Raw genomic sequence first — 18,129 nt, forward strand, 5'->3', positions numbered from 1 at the left:
AATACAGTAAATAGCATAAATAAAAGGAGATAAGTACAGAAATGGAGTTCTATGAAAATGCTATCTAATAAAACTTAAGACACTAAAATGCAGCTGCTGCAAATCTTAGGCATTGTTCTCTGTAGTGCTAGCCTATCTCATTATCCTGAGGGAAACACGACAATGGCCACTATATCAAAGCCTGATAGAGACGAAAAGCAGAACTACAGCAGTGACGATTATGCCAAATAAAGCCAAGGAGGCTCTGAACCCAAAGTTAAAGCATAAGCCTCACAAGGGCTGCCAGCCTGGTGGTCAGATGATTGTGCATAGAAGCCAAAGTGTGGCCTCACTGTTCAAGAAATCGGAGTTGGAAGACACAGAATACCCCAGGAAGAGCCAGCCCTTAGGAAGTAGGCTCATCACCACCACCGCCGTTTCATGCGGATGGAATCAGGGTAAGGTGAACATCAAGGAGAGGGAAAGAAATGTAAAAAGGACAGCTTGCCACTTTCTCAGGCTAGTGTACAGAAGTACAGACTGACTTCGACTTGAGGATGGTGGTCTTGGGGAACAATAAATGCAAATCCATCAGGTCATTTTAGTCCTACTGCTAAGTCACGGTGTCATGCCCACCACTGCCAGCTTGACCTCTAGTCCTGGATGCCACAAGGTGGCCACTCTTACCTGCCACTGCCTGTCAATGATTCTAACCTCTGTTCCTCTCACTGAAAGACTCTAAAACCAAATAATCATTTGCAGATGAAGAAATTACACCCCTTGACTTAAAATCAGTGGTTAACATTTGAAAGGCTTTCTGAGAAAAAAATTAATGTTACTCAGTGGTGTGAAAGGGCTTCCCAGGTGGTACTAGCGGTAAAGAACTCACCTGCCAATGCAGGAGATGTAAGAGACGCAGGTTCAGTCTCTGGGTCAGGTAGATCTCCTGGAGGAGGGCATGGCAACCCTCTTCAGTTCATCCTGGAGAATCCCATGGACAGAAGGCCTAGGAGCCTGGCGGACTACAGTCCATATGGTCTCAAAGTCAGACATGACTGAAGCAACTTAGCAGGAACGAAATAATGTGAAAACACAGCTGATTTTGCTTTCCTGATTAAAACCATGCATTATAGTTAATGTGTGAAACAATATTATTGGTACCTTTCTTGTTCATTTCACTTTTTACTTACTCCTCTTTAATAAAAATTGGGAGTTGGGGAGGGGACATAGTTAATTTCAAATGACATGTATTAGAATTTTTAAAGATTCAATGCTCCAGGAAAAAAAAGAAACAGATGAAATGATTAATTACAGACAAATCCTGTACACCTAAATATATGACAATGGAACAATAAGTTTTGAGGAAAACAGAGCCAACTGCAATGACAAAATGAAAAACAGAAGCATTAACTAATATTAAATTTCCCTTGAATTTGATCTTCAAGAAGAATGAAAGGAAAGAATCATTTGAATGAGTGATGAATGTTTATGACTTCAGCTAAAGTCCAAGCCATCACTGATTTTGCAGTGGCTGTTAAAAAGAAGACCTACCTTACAATAAGCACACTTATTTTGAGTAACTGTTTTTCTCATTATAATAATAGAATAATCAGACATAAAAGTCAGAAATTTTCTTTTGAAACAGCAACTGGGAAATGAGACGTGAGAATAAAATCTAGACACTTCTCACTTGAGCAGGAAAAAAGAAAAAATGACATAGTTTAAAAAAGAAAAAATACAGCCTGATGACCCAAAAGAAATCAGCGCCTGTCTTGGGAGAAACCAGGAGCATGCTGCAGACTCAGCCCAGTGGCAGGTGGTGATAAGAATGTGCCAGAAGCTTCTTTTTGTTGCCCTGGGACTCCAGTTTCTCAAGAATGCACATTTTCAGTCAGAGCCACAATTCTGTTCTTGATGCTAGGATCAGTAGAAGAAGGTACACAGAAAACCTCAGGAAAAGCAGGAAGTTAAAACCGCAAGTACAGGCAGGGTTAAAATCTCACTTGCACCAGGTAAATTCCAAGTCTGTGGCTGGGCCCCAGCCTCTTCTGCCTTGAATCTTGCGACTCTGCACAAACCAGGACGTCGCAGACATCCCACTTTCTAAAGGGACACCTGTTTTTTCTTTTCGCCTAGTTCACTGTTGCCTATACCACCACACCCAGGAAGCTTTCCCTGACCTCTGCAAGAACCCCATAAAAATGACAACCTAAATCTGCCCTTGGCCCTGTTTTATAATTGCTCTTTTAAATGCCTGTGTCTTACACCAGCTAGTGAGCTCCCCGAGGGTAGAGCTGGGTCACGTTTACTACAATACCACTCGTGGCAGGGCTGTGGCCATATGCTTTGTGGATGAGTAACTGGGATAGTCATAAATCTTGATCGGCTCTTCTTTCAAAGTTTGTTGGCAAAAACTTCCTAAGCAGTGCTCTAGGGCCTTTGTGGGGGTGACGGGCAGGGAAGAGGTGGAGGTGGGGAGGCAGGGCACAGTGAGCCATGGGTCCTTGACAAAGAGGTAATTTTTACTTTTTAATTGTGGAGTAGTTGGGCAGGGTAGGGTAGATAAGTTTAGGATATGTTTAGAAGATTGGGAAAAAGAAAAGTATGAGAGAAAAGAAAACCAGAGGGTACTCTTATAACCATTTATTAAGCTGCACACATTTGCATAGCTGTTCTAAGCATGCTTGAAGGGATTCAGGTCAAAAGGGAGTGATATTAAGAGGCTTTGAAGATAAATTATATCTTAGGATTATAATAATTATGTTAAATTATAATTGGATTTTATATATATATGACATAATATATAATAATAGCAAACATTTATTCATCACTTTCTACATTTCAGGTATTATATGAAGCCTTTACACACACTGTCACATCTAATTCACATAACTCAGTGAAATAAGTTTTAATATCCTCATTCCTTAATTGAAGAAACTAAACCTTAGAAAGGTCTTCCCTGGTGGCTCAGATGGTAAGGAGTCTGCTTGCAATGTGGGAGACCCATTCCTGGGTTGGTAAGATCCCCTGGAGAAGGCAATGGCAACCCACTCCAGTATTCTTGCCTCGAAAATCCCTTGGACGGAGGAGCCTGGCAGGCTGTAGTCCATGGGGTCGCAAAGAGTCAGACACAACTGAGCTTTATCATCTTCAAACCTTAGAAAGTAAACTACCTTGAGGAAGATCACACAACTATAAGTGCCTACTTATCTTGCATATATGTAAGTTATTAAAGAAATCAGTAACTTAATTAATTACAATTTAGCATCATTGTGCATAAACAGACTTGTCCAAATGGTTTGTTGTTGTTTAGTGGCCAAGTCGTGTCTGACTCTTTTGCGATCCCATGGACTGTAGCTCTCCAGGCTCCTCCGTCCATGGGATTTCAAAGGCAAGAATACTGGAGTGAGTTGCTAGTTCCTTCTCTAGGGGATCTTCCTGACCCAGGGATTGAATTGCGACTCTGCTTGACAGGCAGATTCTTTACCACTGAGCCACTTGGAAAGCAAAGTTTCAGGACTATTGCTACCAAAACATCACCTATGTCTCAAGTGGACCAATAATTTCTTTCCAAAATGGAATGTTGTCCTTGTTTAGATTCTGGTTAATAATTAGTGTATTGTGTCCTTTGGATTTGCCCCAGATTATTAGAGAAAGATTTATAAACCAACATTAAGGTTTTATTTAACCATCATTCTGGTCTTGAGAAGACATTTATTGACATAAATACTTCAGGACTATAGGACGGAGGGATCAGTATTTCTGCCTTCATAACATTAAAATAAAATTACTTGAGAAGCTTGATATATGCAATATACATTTTTAATTACTGGGAACACTGAACAGGAAACTGTGGTTGTTTTATTGTGTGCTCATGAATTACTGTGATTACGTGGTTTAAGACAACTAGCCTCTATTTATATACACTTCCTTTAAATCACTGCTACCCACATTGCACTTTATTCACAATTTTTCCTTATCTAAAAATGTAAATATTTATGTATAGTGACTTCCTTATTCTAGAATCCTCACTGAAGATTTTGAAATGAACACATTTTCAGAATTTTAGTATGTAAAATCTGTTTTTCTTCTTAGAAACATTAAACCTAATCAAAGACTAAAATCAAATGATTTTAAGTCATTATTATCAAATTTATTGTAAATTCAGTTCACAGTGTAAGTTTTATTGAGCTCTGTTTTCCCTCACAGAAATCATGGCTGGTGGTTCTAGAGCCCTGGAAGAAATGCACCTCCCTAAGCCCACCTCCGTCCACACACGATGACACTCAGGGTTAATGGAATCCAAACCATGTACAGCGTCGTGCTTGTGGATGTCGTGGGTGCTGTGCAGCATGTCGAGATCCTCCTCTGAACTAAAGGGCCCCCCAGCTCTTGGCAGCACTGCAGCAGACAGCCCTCAGTTCTTAGCCCTTTGCTGCCTTGCTTCAACTGGAGGGATTTTGCCTCTTCCAAGGCAGCGCTCAGTCACTCAGTTATGTCCGACTCTTTGCCACCCTATGGACCATAGCCCGCCAAGCTCCTCTGCCCATGGGATTTTCCAGGCAAGAATACTGGAGTGGGTTGCCATTTCCTCCTCCCTTCCGAGGCAGACCACATCCTTATTACATGTATGGGTTATAAGGCAAGTCAATCACAGTCTAACTCAGGACAACTCTGAAGGACCCTGTCAGCTCCTAACACCATTCGGGATGCTGACACCATCCTTAAACTATTTCACAGCTGAGATTCTCCATCTGCTTAATCCTGCTTCCTCCCCTCCCCTCCCCTCCCCTCCCCTCCCCTCTTCTCTCCTCCCCTCTCCTTTCCTCCCCTTCCCTTCTCTCTTCTCCCCTCTCCTCCCCTCCCCTTCCCTCCCTTACCCTTCCCTTCCTTTTCCTTCCCTTCCCGTTCTTTCAGTTCCTTTCCCATCCTTTCCACAGTGCTGAGAGCACTTCCCAATAACTTCCTTCGCTCTTGTGTCCACTGCAGAGTGTGCTACCAGGAGAACCCAATCTGTGACCACGGGCAAATTTTTACTTTGTTATATGTATCACAAAAATTTATGTGTTACATATGTCAATTCCATATCATTATTTTTAAACTTTTCCTGAAGTCTAAAGAAAATACTATGTAGTACTATTCTAGAGCATCCAAAATTCATTCTAATCCCATTTTTATCAAATAATCTTATTAATTTATTCAAGAAAATCTTAATTTGTTCAACACATATATTTTGTTAATTTTTTTAACATTTTATATCCAATAACCGTATTTACTGGATGTCAAGTTTCTTTCCTTAAGGAGCTCAAAACATAATTAAAAGAGAGACATACAACTTGCTCAACAGCATGAGAAACATTTAACGGATAAATAGATGATCTTTGAGCTGAGTCTAAAGAGACAGGCAATTCAGCATTCAAGCCCTCTGAGGCAAGGGAGAGGGAAACACACACAAAGAGAACAGAGCCAGCTCTGGGTTGTGCTCTAGCAACTTGGAATCAGGCCCTCCCCTCAGTAGGGTGGGAGCAGCCACTAAGCAGAGGGGGACGTCCCCATCACACCCAGCTCCAGCTCTAGCCACATCCCCTACCAAGGGGTCAGCTGCCAGCACAGCCTGAGGAAAGACGTGATTTGTCTCCAAGGCAAACCCAACTCTCCCACCCAAGGCACTGGGCACACAGTCTGCACAGGGATGTTCCCACGAAGATCACCCCTGTAAGACCACAATAGGCAACTGTTTCTCCTAAAGTAAGAGGGGCAGAGAAAGTAAAGCAAAATGAAAAGAGAGAGAAACTGCTCTCAACTGAAAGAGCAAGAGAAGACCCCTGAAAAACCACATAATGAAAGAGAAATAAGCAACTTACCAGATAAAGAATTCAAAGCATCAATAATAAAAATGTTAACTGAACTAGGGAAAAGAACTGATGCACACACTTTAACAAGGACATAGAAAATGCAAAAAAAAAAAAAAGACTCTGAAATGAAGACTTCCACATTGTACAGCAGAAACCAACACAACATTGTAAAACAAATATCCTCCAATTAAAAATAAATTTAAAAAAAAGAAATGAAGAATTCAATACTCAAAATAAAAACACACTAGAAGGACTGAATAGCAGACTAAGTGATATAGAAAAATGCATAGGTAATCTGGATATTAGCTAACTTCCCTGGTAGCTCAGGGGTTAAAGTATCTGCCTGCAATGCGGGAGACCAGGGTTCGATCCCTGGGTTGGAAAGATCCTCTGGAGAAGGAAATGACAACTCACTCCAGTACTCTTGCCTGGAAAATTCTGTGGACGGAGGAGCTTGGTAGGCTACAGTCCATGGGGTCGCAAAGAGTCGGACACTACTGAGCGAGTTCACTTCACTTAATCTGGATATAGTATAATGGGAATCACCCAATCAGAACAGCAAAAAGAAATACAAATTTTATTAAATAAAAACAATTTAATAGATGTCTGGAATAACATTAAACATATATACATTAATATTATAGGGGTCCCAGAAAAAGAGAGAGAAAAAGGCATCAAAAATGTATCTGATGGAATTATGGCTGAAAGCATCCAAAGTCTGAAGAAAAAAACATATCCATGTACAGGAAGCACGAGGGATCCTGAATAAGATGAACCCAAACAGACCCAACCAAGACAAATCATAAATAAGATGGCAAAAGATAAAAATAGAGAATTCTAAAGGCAGCAAGAGAAAAACAAAGAGTCACATACAAGGGAATCCCTATCAGCTGATTTATTTATAGAAAACTTGTAGGCCAGAAGGGACTGGCATGATATATTCAAAATGCTGAAAGGGAAAAACCTGCAACCTAGGGTGCCTCAGTTCATAATGAATCTGTCTACAATGTAGGAGATGCAAGTTCGATCCTTGGGTCAGGAAGATCCCCTGGAGGAGGAAATGGCAACGCACTCCAGTATTCTTGTCTGGGAAATCAAATGGACAGAGGAACCTTGCGGGCTATAGTCCATGGGGTTGCAAAGAGTCAGACATGACTGAGCATAGTACTAACACCTTACCTTATTTTAGGATACTCTACCTAGTTCAATACTAAATCTGCCTTTTAAAGGAAATGTTCAAGGATCTTCTCTAAGTGGAAAAGAAGTAATAATCTTTTACTTATTAGAATGGGAAAATTCTACTAGGAAAGACAAATATATAGTTAAGGACTGAAAATTAACCTCTTAAATAAGCCAGTACATAGGTTAAAAGACAAAAAAAAAAGTAAAAGCAAATGTAATTACAAAAAACAGTTAAGGGATAAGCATGAAGATGTAGACTATAACATCAAAACCCAAAATATGGACGGAGTAAGAAATATAGATCTTTTAGAATGTGTTTGCACTTAAATGACTACCAGTTCAAAACAAGTAGATACAGTTGTAGGTCAAGATAAATGAACCCCATGGTAACCACAAATTAAAAAAAAAAAACACCTAAAAGAGATACCAAAAAAAACCCTAAAAAGAAAGAAACACAGCATACTACTAAAGAAAATGCACAAACCATAAGAGAAGAAACAAACAAAAAAAGAACAGAGAAGCAATACAAAAACAACCAGAAAACAAGTAATAAAATGACAACAAATGCAAATCTACCAGTAATTACTTTAAATAACAGTTTGATAAATGCTCCCAGAAAAGGACATAGAGTGGCTGATTAGATTTTTTAAAAAGAAAAAAAAAAACAAGAGCCACCCATATTCTATCTATAAGAGACTCGATTCAGAGCTAAAGACACAGACTGAAAGTGAAAGGATTGAAAAAGGCATTTCATACAAACAGAAATTGCAAGAAAGCAGGGGTAGCTATACTCATATCAAGTAAAATAGATTTTAAAAGAAAGGCTATATAACAAAACATCAGTATAATGGGATCAATATAAGAAGATATGCTTGTTAACATATATGCACCCAATAATAATAATAATAATAATTAGAGAAATGCAAATGAAAACAACAATGAAATACCACCTCACACCTGTCAGAGGGGCTATGCATCAAAATGTCTACAAATAACAAATGCCAGTGAGGATGTAGAGAAAAGGAAATCTTTGTACATTGTTGATGGGAATGTACATTCAGTTCAGTTCAGTTCAGTGGCTCAGTTGTGTCCAACTCTTTGTGACCCCATGAATTGCAGCACGCCAGGCCTCCCTGTCCATCACCAACTCCCGGAGTTCACTCAAACTCACATCCATCGAGTCGGTGATGCCATCCAGCCATCTCATCCTCTGTCGTCCCCTTCTCCTCCTGCCCCCAATCCCTCCCAGCATCAGAGTCTTTTCCAATGAGTCAACTCTTCGCATGAGGTGGCCAAAGCACTGGAGTTTCAGCTTTAGCATCAGTCCTTCCAAAGAACACCCAGGACTGATCTCCTTTAGAATGGACTGGTTGGATCTCCTTGCAGTCCAAGGGACTCTCAAGAGTCTTCTCCAACACCACAGTGCAAAAGCATCAATTCTTCGGTGCTCAGCTTTCTTCATGGTCTGACTTTCACATCCATACATGACCACTGGAAAAACCATAGCCTTGAGTAGACAGACCTTTGTTGGCAAAGCAGCGTCTCTGCTTTTGAATATGCTAGCTAGGTTGGTCATAACTTTCCTTCCAAGGAGTAAGCGTCTTAATTTTGTGGCTGCAATCACCATCTGCAGTGATATTGATGCAGCCACTATGGAAAACAATATGGAGATTCCTCAAAAAACCAAAAATACAACTACCACGTGACCCAGCATTTCCATTTCTGGCTATATATCCAGAATAAATGAAAACACTAATTTGAAAAGATCCAGGAGCCCAAATGTTCACAGTAACACTATTTATAATACCCCAAATGTGAAAGCAATCCTAGTCTCCATTTATTTAAAGGCCTAGATAAGGAAAAGAAGGGCTTCCCTGCTGGTTGAGGGGGTAAAGAGTCTGCCTGCAATGCAGGAGACCAGGGTTCGATCTCCAGGTTGGGAGGATCCCCTAGAGAATGAAATGGCAACCCACACCAATATTCTTACCTGGAAAACCCCATGGACAGAGGAGCCAGGCAGGTTACAGTCCACGGAGTTGTAAGGAGTTGGATAAGACTGAGTGATTAACACACTTGAAGGAAAAGAAAGTAGACTAAGGAGATGAGAGAGGAGCCCAAGGACATGGGTATAAGCTGGTATAATGTGGCTAAGAGGTTAGGGTGGGGGTACATGAACTGAGTTTGATAATGCTAGATCTCTCTATTCAAATACTCATAACTTTTTTATTTTGATTACTTAGCTTGACAAAATTTTTTAGATATTCATGAATTCAGAGAACAAATAAATTTATAAATTTATTATTTAACATTCCTAATTTAGGATGACTTGTTCCATGTATGTTTAAATTTTATTGCATTTCTGACCATTGTAATTATTTTCTGGGAATTTAAGAGGTCATATTACTCTCCTTCCTTAATCAAGACTAGACCAAAGCTAAAGCCTAATATTCAGCCTGGTAATTTGGCACCTTTCAAATCTATAATCTTGGAAGACTTATTCAATGCCTAGTTAAAAGAGATCAGGGAAAAAATCTTTTCTATTAACAAAAATCATGTGTGTGTTAGTCGCTCAGTCATGTTCGACTCTTTGCGACTCCATGGACTGTAGCTCGACAGGGTCTTCTGTCCATGGGATTTTCTGGGCAAGAATACTGGAGTGGGTTGCATTCCCTTCTCCAAACAAAGATCATATCTTCTGTATATAAAATGAGATTTATCACAGGCACTTAATGGATCATAAACTTTTAACTTATTTGGACTTATCTTTTATTTCGATTTTTCCCTTAAATATTTAGGCAATTTTGCGTGGGTATGGTTTTACAGATTGTTTATAATAATTTTTTTCTGGCTTGAGTGTTCTCAAGATCACTAGCATTTACTCTTCTCCTCATGTATATGTGCATGAAAATTATTGCCTGCCGTATAGTAAACAAGGGATGTTGCAGCTATCAAGGCATCACATCATAACCATCCCGAGGGATCTCAGGGTGGAGGCAGGATGCCCCATCTAGCAGTCCGCTGCTGCAGCTACCCCTCACCCCCAACCCTACCCCCCGGGGTTGCATCCTGAGGAGACACAGGGTGAGAAGCACAAGATGCTGGTCCTAGATCGCTGAGGCGCATATCAAAGGGATTTTTTCCAAAAGCTCAGATTATGTATACACAGAAGCACTAAATTCCTTAACTTGAGATATCTGGGTTTCCTTAATTAGGAATACTCTTGGGACTTCCCTGGTGGTCCAGTGGTTAAGAACCTGCCTGCCAATGCAGGGGACACGGGTTTGATCTCTGGTCTGGGAACTAAGATCCCACATGCCGAGAGGCAACCAAGCCACAACTACTATGCTCAAGTACCGCAACTACTGAAGCCTGCACGTCTAGAGCCTGCGCGCGAGCCACAGCTACTGAGCCCAAGTGCTCGAGAGCCCATGCTCCAAAACAAGAGAGCCAGCACCGTGAGAAGCCTGCACATCGCAACCAGAGAGCACACACACACCACTCACCCCAGCCAGGGAGAGCCCCACTCCCCACAGCCAGGGAGAGCCCCCACTCCCCACAGCCAGGGAGAGCCCCCACTCCCCACAGCCAGGGAGAGCCCCAACTCACCCCAACCAGGGAGAGCCCCCACTCCCCACAGCCAGGGAGAGCCCCCACTCCTCACAGCCAGGGAGAGCCCCCACTCACCCCAGCCAGGGAGAGCCCCCACTCACCCCAACCAGGGAGAGCCCCCACTCACCCCAACCAGGGAGAGCCCCCACTCCCCACAGCCAGGGAGAGCCCCAACTCACCCCAACCAGGGAGAGCCCCCACTCACCACAGCCAGGGAGAGCCCCAACTCACCCCAACCAGGGAGAGCCCCCACTCCCCACAGCCAGGGAGAGCCCCCACTCCCCACAGCCAGGGAGAGCCCCCACTCACCCCAACCAGGGAGAGCCCCCACTCACCCCAACCAGGGAGAGCCCCCACTCACCCCAACCAGGGAGAGCTCCCACTCCCCACAGCCAGGGAGAGCCCCCACTCACCCCAACCAGGGAGAGCCCCCACTCCCCACAGCCAGGGAGAGCCCCCACTCACCCCAGCCAGGGAGAGCCCCCACTCACCCCAGCCAGGGAGAGCCCCCACTCACCCCAACCAGGGAGAGCCCCCACTCACCACAGCCAGGGAGAGCCCCAACTCACCCCAACCAGGGAGAGCCCACACTCACCCCAACCAGGGAGAGCCCCCACTCCCCACAGCCAGGGAGAGCCCCCACTCACCCCAGCCAGGGAGAGCCCCCACTCCCCACAGCCAGGGAGAGCCCCCACTCCCCACAGCCAGGGAGAGCCCCCACTCACCCCAGCCAGGGAGAGCCCCCACTCCCCACAGCCAGGGAGAGCCCCCACTCCCCACAGCCAGGGAGAGCCACTGCATAGCGACAAAGGCCTGGGGCACTGCAGAGAACACCCAGCCCAGCCAAAAATAAACAAACAAACAAACAAAAAACAATAATCTTTTGATGCTCTGACTACATAGTTTCTGTTGTAAAAACCTCTATATATCTGGAGTCCCCTGCATCGCTGCCTCTTGTAGCAGTCTCCCCGAGTTATAGATCTGAGATGCTGTGTCCCAGGCTTAAGTCCTTAGTTTTGTCCACCAGATAAAATGTTACTCTCAGCCATTAAGCTGTGCATTTTTTTAAGTTGACAGATATAGCAATTTAAATTCCCTTTCACACTCTTTCACTAGCTCCTCGGAAAAACACTTCGAAGGAGTTCCTATTACATGGGCCTGAGTCCTATTTTTCTGCATCTAAGCCTGAATAATTTAGATGATCATTTTTTAAATGTTTATTTAATTTTTTTTTTTTTTTTTTTTTTTTTCCATTTTGAAGCAGCTTTAAGCCTACAGAAAAGTCGCAGGAAGAGTATCAAGGACGCTCACCCAGAGACGTCATCCGAGGCCTGCTTTATGCTGGTCACGTCCTTTACAGCAGAGGATCCCAAAGGTCATCACTCTAGGTTCCTTCCACCTGGAACAGCTCCTCAGTCTCTCCTTGCCTGTTGTCAACTGCAAAGAAAATCACATGACACATCCAACCCAGAACTCTTGAGTTCCCTTGCTCCCAAATTCACCCCCCCCTAGTCTTTATCTCATTAAAAGGAAAAAAAAAAAAAATGATGTCCGCTGAGTCCTAACATTTAATCCTCAGAGCATTTCTAGCAGGGATGTATAATTAATACCATTTCTATTTTCCAGATGAGAAAAGTGTGGCACAGGGTCTGAGCACAAGCTGCAGATCCCGTCAATAACCTTCTCACAGCCCCTTAGCTAAGGTCAGAGGCTGAGTGCTGTGTGTGTTAGTGTGTGACTCTTTGCAACTCCATGGACAGTAGCCCGCCAGGCTCCTCTGTCCATGGGATTCTCCAGGCAAGAACACTGGAGTGGGTTGCCATTTCCTTCTCCAGGAGATCTTCCCGACCCAGGGATCAAATGCGGGTCTCCCGCATTGTAGGCAGACGCTTTACCATCTGAGCCACCAGGGAAGTGTCAGAACTTATCTACAGCCAATTCCTATCTCTTTATGGGGACATTTACTGTCTGGATGCTCCTGAAAAGGAATGTCCCAAGAGTAACTTCAACCAGTGAAGACAGGAATTACTAGATAAATATCCCAGTTTCCTCCCACTTCCTGGGGAGTTCTGAAGTACGCTCCACATAGGATCTCAGGGGTCCTCAGTGGGGCTGAACCTTCTGTGGGTACACAGTGGTAACTTTCCTGTTATTATACCCTTTATTGGCTTCCTTCCCATCCCTGGGAAATGACACAGGATGCCCCTCTTGGCACTTCTGAGGATCACTGCACCTAAGTCATTCTTTCAGTGTCTACTTCTGCAGGAGACCTTAATTCCCCAAAGTCACACAGATACTTAGTGATGGAGTTAGGATTGAAACCCAGACAGACTGTCTCAAACTAATGTTCAAAATTGCCATGCCTCACTGCATTCCCTCACCACTTGCTCAGACGTAACAAGATTCACTCTGGATTCTTGTCTGATCCATACCAGATCCATGCCATCAACAAGCCCCAGAAGCTCTCTCTGGGTATATCCCAGATCTGACATGTTCTTCCCACCAGTGCCCAGGACAGGAAGCATATATCAGAGTCTCCTAGCAGGCCGGTTAGAACTCCGCTTGCTGGGCCCCTAGCTCAGGGTTTCTGATTCACTAGGCCTTGAGGGGGCCAGGAATTTAGAAACCGCGCAGTGATGCTGACGTGGCTGGTCCAGGGACCAACTTGGAGAACCCTTCTCTAACCACCACCACTTTTTGCCCGGACACCAGGCTCCCAGCTGGTCTCCCTGCTCAGACTCACATGTCTCCAGAGCGGTCAGTCACCCCTATAGACGAGCTGGCTGCACGGTGAGGCATCTGCTCAACCCACCCTCCAGGCCTCCCCTTCCCATGGAGAGCCAGATGTGGGACCCAAGTTTGCCGCGCTCGCCCCGCAGCCGCCCTGCCCCTTCCGCCACACAGCCCTCACCCCCTCTGCTCTGGCCTCCGACTCTTCCTGGCTCTACCTGAGCCGACCGTTCCCTCTATCTGAAATGTTCCTCCCCCTCCACGCAGAAGAGATTCACTCCCTCCTTACATTTAAATCTCTGCTTAAATGTCTCCTTCTCACTTCTGCATTCCCTGCATCCAGAACAGTACCTGAGACATGTAGAGGATACTCAAAAAAACATTTTTGAACACATATTGAAGAGGGGGGCTTCCCTGGTGGCTGAGAGGGTAAAGCGTCTGCCTGCAATGCAGGAGATCCAGGTTTGACCCCTGGGTTGGGAAGATCCCCTGGAGAAGGAAATGGCAACCCACTCCAGAATTCTTGCCTGGAAAATCCCATGGGTGGAGGAGCCTGGTGGGCTCCAGTCCACAGGATTGCAAAGAGTCTGACATGACTGAGCGACTTCCCTTCCTTCCTCCCTTTCTCCCTTCCTTTCTTCCTTCCTTCCTTCTTTCTTTCAGAGGGGATGGTGGGAGATATGTGTGGTAGATCCCTCAAAGTGATTGAATTTATTTTACATGCAGATAAAACTCTAAAGGAAAATGAAAATGGAGATTTCAAAAGAAACTTCTGGGCCAGCTATCAACTTCCAGAAATTGCTGATTCCTCCACTGAAATAGATCTGTAATTTAGAGAATTGACTGCTAAAAAGATTGGGCATGTGGTATGTGGTCTCATGGAACTTTTGACATCCCACCCCTCACACAGGCCACAGTAAACACACTGAATATCCAACCTCAAACGCTGATATTAGTGGTCCTTGCATTACAGGCTCAGGATTTTACAGAATAAACAGAACACTAACCATACTGATATGTGTGTCTCCACAGTACTTGATCTAAGATAAACACAGCTGCTGGCACTCCGCCTGGGCCTCCTACAACCCGCCCCTCAGTGACCCCTTCCTGCCGTCCTTGGTCCCCTCCAGTCTGTGCTGTGCACTTCAGAACAGTCTTTTCTAGAAATGCAAACCCTGTCATGTCATTCCCGGGGCAGAAATGCTCCCGTGGCTTCCCATCAAAAACCCTTAATGTCTAGATGCCTTAGCCTGGCACACAGGGCTCCATGACATTGCCCAGTCCACCCCTCTCTGTGCCCTTTAAATAAACCGAGCAAGCTCTCCAAAGCTGTCCAAAGATCCAAAGCTCTCCAGGCTCTGCTGTAGCGGCCCCAGGTGGTGCTGGGCATTCTGTTCACCTTCTGCCTTCTGGGTTTTGCCCACACGTGGCAGATCTGTGCCCTGCACAGATCAGTCCTGCCTTTGGACCTCAGCATGGGGCAGAGCTCGCTCTCCGGGCCTGCTTCGTGGCTCCCCCAGCAAATGACACCTGGCCTGCCTGGCTGATGCAGTCATCAGAACTGCGGGTGAGAGGCATCCTCCAGCATACAGGTCTCTGCTACCTTTTCCGCTGCGTCTCCTGATGCTGCCCCCAGACAGACTCGTGCACAGAAACGCCTCCAGTCTCCTGAAGGAAATATGCCTTTTGATATCTCCTCACCCCCAATTCCTTCCCCTCGGAATTTCCCCTTCCCGCTTCCCTGGCTCAGTCCTCACCTCGCCCGTCTTGTGGGTGGACTCAGCTGAAGCTCCACTCTGCAGGGAGCCCACTCTGACCCCCTCCTCCCATCCCACCTCCATTCTCAGGAGCCCTCTTCCACCCTCATCCGGACGCTAGATATCTCTATTTCCAATTAATTATGCTGCAGGACTCTTTGAGTTTACCTCTGATTCGCTCCCTGGAGACCCAGAGACCCTTGTGGGTAGGAACAGGTTTTATTTACCTTTTGTACCTCAGCCCTAAGCCTAGTACCAGCACATAGATAAGATGCAAGAGCTTTCGAGTGGGGAAACAAATGAAGAATGGGCAAATAAATGAATAAGTAAAATATGCTATTGAGTTCATCATATAGGTTTTCTCAAATACAAACGGAAGGAATACATGGATGTAGTCTTAGATGGTTCACTGGTTCTTTTTTTGTGGCATCCAAACGTCATACTTGTTTCAAGCATAGTTGATGTTTGTTTTAAGTATAGACATACAATACAGCGATTCACAATTTGTAAATGTTTAGTTAATATAATATACTGGCTACATTCCCTGCGATGGACACTACTTCCTTGTCGCCTATTTTTTCTTTGTAGATTTATCTGCTTTTGCTCTTTGGCTGCTGTGGGTGTTTGGCTGCACGCGGGCTTTCTCTAGCTGCGGCGCGCAGCCCTCTCACTGCCGCGGGGCACGGGCTCGAGCTGTGCCGGCGTCCTAGGTGTTCAGTAGTTGTCTTCAGGGTTAGTTGCTCTGGTCATGTGGGATCTTCCCAGACCAGGGATCAAACAGTGTTCCTTGCACTGCAAGGCCATTTTCCTTCTTTTCGTTTCACTCATTTATTTAATTGGAGGCTAATTACTTTACCATACTTTGCTGATTTTTGCCAAACATCAACATGAATCAGCCACAGGTGTACATGTGTCCCCCATCCCGAACCTCCCCCGCCACCTCCCTCCCCATCCCATCCCTCTGGGTCATCCCAGTTGCACCAGCCCTGAGCGCCCTGTCTCATGCATCGAACCTGGACTGGCGATCTATTTCACATATGATAATATACATGTTTCAATGCCATTCTCTCAGATCATCCCACCCTCACCTTCTCCCACAGAGTCCAAAAGACTTGTATACATCTGTGTCTCTTTTGCTGTCTCGCATATAGGGTCCTTGTTACCATTTTTCTAAATTCCATATATATGCGTTAGTATACTGTATTGGTGTTTTTCTTTCTGACTTACTTCACTCTGTGTAATAGGCATTTTTCTTTAACCACTGGACCACCAGGGAAGCCCCTTGTAGCTTATTTTATACCTAATGGCTTGTACCTCTTAGTCTCCTTCCCCAAATGGCCCCTCTCTCTCCTCTCTCCTCACTGATGACCATTAGCTTGCTCTGTATATCTGAAATTTTCCCTATGGTCAAATTAGAAGAAGATTTACAAACATAGTTATGTATAAGACCTTCCACCTTAACACTACTGTGCCATTTCTCCAGGTATTCTCTTTTGCCTTTATGTGTGTGTATATATATATATATATATATATATATATATATATATATATATATATTTTGGGAGAAGGCAGTGGCAACCCACTCCAGTACTCTTGCCTGGAAAATCCCATGGACAGAGGAGCCTGGTAGGCTGCAATCCATGGGGTCTCGAAGAGTCGGACATGACTGAGAGACTTCACTTTCACTTTTCACTTTCATGCATTGGAGAAGGAAATGGCAACCCACTCCAGTGTTCTGCCTGGAGAGTCCCAGGGACAGGGGAGCTGGTGGGCTGCCATCTATGGGGTCGCACAGAGTCGGACATGACTGAAGCGACTTAGCAGCAGCAGCAGCAGCATATATATTTTTTTTAGCAGACTGAAACAAATTTGCCCAATTTTGTGATTTCCTTTTTTGGTTGAAATTGTTCCTTTAATATTTAATGCATTGCTCTTTCCTTTCTAATGACTAAATTATACAATCTTGAGTTGCCATCACTTACATAACCACTTCCCTATTTTTAGACATTTAGGTTGTTTCCAAGTTTTTGCTGTTATCACTAAGAATAAAATAAACACTTTGGATTTTATTCTTTTAAATTATATTCTCAATGAGAATTCTGGGGATTACACAAAATGTTCAAAAAAGTATGAACCCTTATATGGTTCTTGATACATAGTGATTTTAGGATTATATCAGTTTGCACCATTTTTACAAGTCAGACATTCAAAGTGGAGTATGTTTGTTTGAGAAGTATGAAAGAAAGACTATGGTAATGCTGGTGGCTGATTTGCTAGGAGCCTGTCTCCCATGCAAGGCATTCTCCCAGACTGCACCTAAACCCCTCAGAAGTCCAGAGATCCAATCATTTGTCAGAGCTGAATTCACTAGAGATTGAGATGCAGAAACCAGAAATGTAGAAATCATACCTGAGAGTGCTCCGGAGCTGTCTGGCAGCTGGAGTCAGCCAGGTGGTCCTCTCCTAGCTCGAGCCCAGCATCCCAAGGACACTGCCTGGCCCACGCACCCATGTGTGTATGCTTCCTGTAACCCACAAGAGCACAGGTATTGAGCTCTGACGAATTTGGATTAAAATCATGGAGCCATCAGTTAGCATCTATAGATACTCCAACTAACTATTTACCCTCCCTAACTAAGCCCGAAGTGTCTTCATCGGAAAAATGGAGTGTTCTACACTTTTGGGGGAAGTGTACGTAGGGTGCTTGGCTCAAAGTGTGGTGTCTAACAAGGTTTTAAGAATACCTTGGGGTAATGTTACACATGTTTGTTTGATTCACCATATGGGTTAAGTAAAATTTATCCCTCTGAGGACAATCATTTTTCTTATTCCTAGCTTTAATCATTCAATCATTCATTCATGCATGCAATCATTTATTCAACTATGTATGAATACCTATTTTGTGCCAGACACTGTTTTATGTACTAGAGATATTGTTGCAGAGAAAATATAGAGTCCTTATTCTTATGGAGCTTACATTCTAGTAGTGAGTGTCAGACAAAACATACTTAAACAACA

Source organism: Bubalus kerabau, chromosome 15 (genome assembly GCF_029407905.1).
Source record: "Bubalus kerabau isolate K-KA32 ecotype Philippines breed swamp buffalo chromosome 15, PCC_UOA_SB_1v2, whole genome shotgun sequence".
In the NCBI taxonomy this organism is placed as follows: Eukaryota; Metazoa; Chordata; class Mammalia; order Artiodactyla; family Bovidae; genus Bubalus; species Bubalus kerabau.